Below are 4,794 nucleotides of genomic sequence, written 5' to 3'. Positions count from 1 at the left end.
TATTTCGATTCATATTAATAATTCCAGTCCTTATCAAAGCACTTTATAACATTTGATATCATCAGTCATTGCATTCCAGAAAAAATTGATAAGGATCTAAGATCACTTGAAATTCCTACCCAGAATATTGGGCCGGAATTCTTTTATCTTCTTCCTGTCTTGGCCGATTGAGTGATCAGGAATAGTATTATGGTAGAAGTAGCATTTCCTGTTGTTTTTGTACGTGTAAAAGTAGTCAATTTCATGTTTTATGTAGCTGACGGTAAAACTCCGCAGACAGTGTCACTGTAGCCAATGGTGAGTGTTAAACATGAGCCTCCGCCAATCACGATTAACCTCAGCGATATCAGCTGCCAATATTTAACCTCTGGTTCAATAAAACAGGAGGTAAGTGTCAAACTTTCGTTATACTATTAGTTGTTGGCGTTTTACCACTGGTGTAAATCTTTTATTATTCGGTCGTCAAGTTTCTCACGCGAATAAAACAAGGATAAAACAAGGACGGTTATTATATTCACGTGGATTAAAACGAGAAATTTATTCCCGATGATAAAGAAAGAACACCTGGAGCATAAATTCCAAGTGAAGGAGAAAGTAAAGCCATTATGCCAGGGGTTTTCAACCTTTTCCTCCCCACGTACCCTTTCGGGTATTTGTTATGTTAGTAATGTACCCCCTTCACTTTGTATAACGTGGAAAACAAAACCATCTCATAAAACTGTACAGAGGGGAAGTAAGTACAAAACTCTCCTGACAGAAGCAATAATTAAAAAATCCTCATAGTAGCACGAGTCTTCAAATGGAGAAACAGATCCACAGTTATGTAAATGTACATATATTTAAATTTAAAACTTTAAGGATAGCTTTCGGGAATCTGTTCGGTTCTCATTATCAATCAGATTAAAGCTATCCTTAAAGTTTTAAATTTAAATATATCTACAATTACATAACTGTGGCTTTGGTTCTCCATAATCAATAATATTGTGAACATGAAGAATTCCATAAAAGAAAATACCTCTGGCTATGCAGTAAATTTTCAAGGTTATGGTGCTGAGCTGCAAAAACATTATACATTATTATTACATCAGCTGCAATGGTAATTTATGAAATGGCTGAAACTGTTTTCATTAACTATCCAAGTTGGCCGAGGAGCAGTTTTTGCTAAAGCACATTGAAGCTCGGCATCTTACATTCATTCGAGTGCCATGGGGAGCGCGTACCCCCTGACAGACCATTGGGGGTACGCGTACCCCAGGTTGAAAACCCCTAAAATATGCTTTATCAGTTGTGTCAGTTGAAGTAGAGAAAATCCCTCGTGTCAATGACAAAAAACAGAATATTGTGCATCAGTAATTTTCATCGAAGTTGAAGGCTTCACATATATTGTACACAATCCGTGTTTACATCAAGTTCAACATCACCATCAAAACGTTTCAACCACAACAATCAAAGCTTTTATTTTCCCACTAATCAGTTTTGAGAAGAAATAATGAGCGTCGTTCAATTATTCAGTCGATGCATTAGTGCCGCAAGAACGAATATAAATTCAGTTACCTAATCATATCACACGAGGCTTTGAGCTACCTCTTTCAAGAGGTAATTAAATTACCCGTGTTTTTGCATGGGGATGGGGGTTATTTTTATAGAGAGAGAGAGAGAGAGAGAGGGTCATTTTTAGAATCCTATAAGACATGAAAGAGAGAGAGAAAGAGAGAGGTAGGGTGTTTATTTTTAGAAACTTATAAGACAAACGAGAAATGATTTGTAAGTCCCAATTGGAATACTTCGCCTGATTTCTCTCAGAGCACTTAGTAACTATGCCATTAAAGTGATATGTTTCCAGACATTAAAAAATAATCGTATTTTTTAAATATTGATAAACTCGATGAAATATATTCTCCCAACTCTATCCTTAAGACTGACATAAACATTAAAAAAAAAAAAGAAAAAAAGCAATAATTACTCAAAAGATTTTTTTTGTTTTTCTGCGCAATCGAGTTGTCTATACAGCATATCATGTTGTATGAGCCGCAACCCATGAAACTTTCAGCCATGGTATAAAGTTGCTAGACGCACGATCATGGCTAACTTTAACACTAATAAAAAAAAAACTACTGAGGTTTGTTTGATGATTGGAGGGTAGATGATCAACATAGCAATTTTCAGCCTCTTGCATCAGTAGTTTTAAAGATCTGAGGGCGGACAGAAAAGGTGCAGACGAACAGACAAAGGCATCTCAATAAACTTTCTCTTACAGGAAATAAACTAAAAAAAAAGTAAAATACCAAAATCAAGAATCTTGGACGGATCAAGAAAAGACGCCCGAAAAGAAAACCCACCTTGACTGACCTTTGCCAGAATTGCAGTGACATCGTTGACCTTTTCCATTGCATATATTCATACTGTGTTCGCGGTGTTTGGATGACCCTGATTGACCTTGATGAGCAGCCCACTCATAAGCGAGAGAGTGCAACTCAAATCCGACCTGAGAGTAGAAAATATAAATGAAGCAAGCAAATCATCCATGTTAGTTTTCATGGAAAAATGTTTTTATGAATTAATTCTAATACACACACACCGCACGCACGCACGCACACACATATATATATAATATATAATATATATATATATATATATATATATATATATATATACATATATAGGACATTCACACATACACACACACACACACACCACACACACACACACATATATATATATATATATATATATATATATATATATATAGTATATATATATTATATATATATATATAAAGAAGGTGTCCACAAACTCCCAGTAACATTACAGTATTTGTTGCTCAGACTGGTATTGGGACTTTATGGACACCATATACTGTATATATATATATATATATATATATATATATATATATATATATATATATATATATATATATATATATATATGTGTGTGTGTGTGTGTGTGTGTGGTGTGCTTTGTGTGTGTGTGTGTATAGTTAGTTAATTCTTAGTATGTAATCCTATGAACAGCAACACAAAGTAAACACAGGACACCAAAATCCTGCATTCAAAGCCATGAAATACCTAATTATAAACATGTACAAGCACATAGCTACGTAACCATCCATTCCTACATATGTCGAAGCATAGACGGACTTGACAAAGCGTCATCTATACAGAAACTTATCCTCTTTTTCTCATTATCTTCGAAAACTCTGTTAAGTGATAATCTCTTGACATTACTTGAGGGAAGACCATCGACTTATACCACTTCATTAGGAGAGACAAAGGCCCTCATTGAATGAGAGACGACAACTGAGATATCTCATCAAGGGGTCTACACTTGGAGAGAGAGAGAGAGAGAGAGAGAGAGAGAGAGTAGAGAGAGAGAGAGAGAGAGAGAGAGAGAGGAGAGAGAGAGAAGGATTTTTAAATATCTGAATATTTGTTTCTCAAAGAATTTCAAAGGAAAGATGAGATTGTTCCCCAATAAAAAAAAATTCAAACGAATAATTCAGATAAACTAATACATTATTTAACAATAACAACTGCAATAGCAATTTAAGCTAAACCACTTCTAATAAACCTACCACAAATTATGATGACTTGTTATTAATACTTGAAAAGTACGAGAGTGAAAAAAGGAAAAATATTGTTAACAATCACATTTAATATGACACTCCCTCTCTGTCTGTCTCCCTCTGTGAGGTTAAAAAGCTTAATACAGGACAACAGGCTCTAGCTGAGCGACAACAGAGGTTCCTAAGAAGTATTCTGAGGGAAAAGGAGAAATATCTTCGTCCTTATTCGGACGGCAGAAGATGCCTTTTAAGCTCAAGACAAAAGACTTCTCATTTTTACACTAAATAGTTTCAGGAACTTCCTGACAAATGTAATGGCTCTCCCTTCTAAAAATATTTAAATTGTTAGTCTGTCTTAAGCACCTTTAAAAGGATTCCATTATAATGGTAATCATTTGAAGGGGAGTGAATGCTTTGGGAGAGATAATAATGGAACGATTGCAATAGCAAAGAGGAAATTAATTTCTTTAAGGACGACTCAGAATGGAACTAAAGATGATCGCAGGAGAATCCACCACAGAAATGTCATTGGAAGAAGTACTAAATGTAAATGTTGGAGAGGATTTGACCAAAGGGGGAAAAGGGTATAAAAATAATTGTGAAAAGCAATCGTACAAATGCGAAAAGCGATGAAGATTGTGAACAAAATTTTTATTTTCTGCATTTTCATTGCTAAAACTAAACTGGAAACAAATAGTAAAATTCACTGCAAAACAAACTTTCAATATTCTATCTAAATACAAAAAGACAAACTGATTGACATTAAAATTCCTACCCATAACTACCGGCTGAAATAAGGACAATTAAGTTGAATTTGTGTTAATCCTATAACTTTGGCTAAAATTTGCTAATCACTTTTAGAAAACCTTACTGTTTTAAAGCTTCAGATCTGTAAGTACTTCTGACACTCAGAAAGGAGGAGAAACCATCCCGTACTTGACCAAAAGTTATAAAGCATGTATGACTGATATCCACCACTGAAGGAGAAGACTAATGAAGTATTGCAAGTTTAAAAACAAACAAGCTAAAATACAAAAGTATTCAATAAAGATCCTATCTTCAAAACGCCAATAGCATCCGATTTACAAAACTCCCGACCTTTACGTTCGGGCTTTAAATGAAAATAAGTTTTTAGACTTAATTGTTAACTGAAGGAAAGCCGAAGAGAATATTGCCTTGACCAACAGCAACGTTTTCACGGAGTAAACGTTTACAATCTCTTCACTCAC

Source organism: Macrobrachium nipponense, chromosome 45, assembly GCF_015104395.2.
Source record: "Macrobrachium nipponense isolate FS-2020 chromosome 45, ASM1510439v2, whole genome shotgun sequence".
Taxonomy (NCBI): domain Eukaryota; kingdom Metazoa; phylum Arthropoda; class Malacostraca; order Decapoda; family Palaemonidae; genus Macrobrachium; species Macrobrachium nipponense.
Note: the sequence above shows the minus strand (reverse complement) of the source record.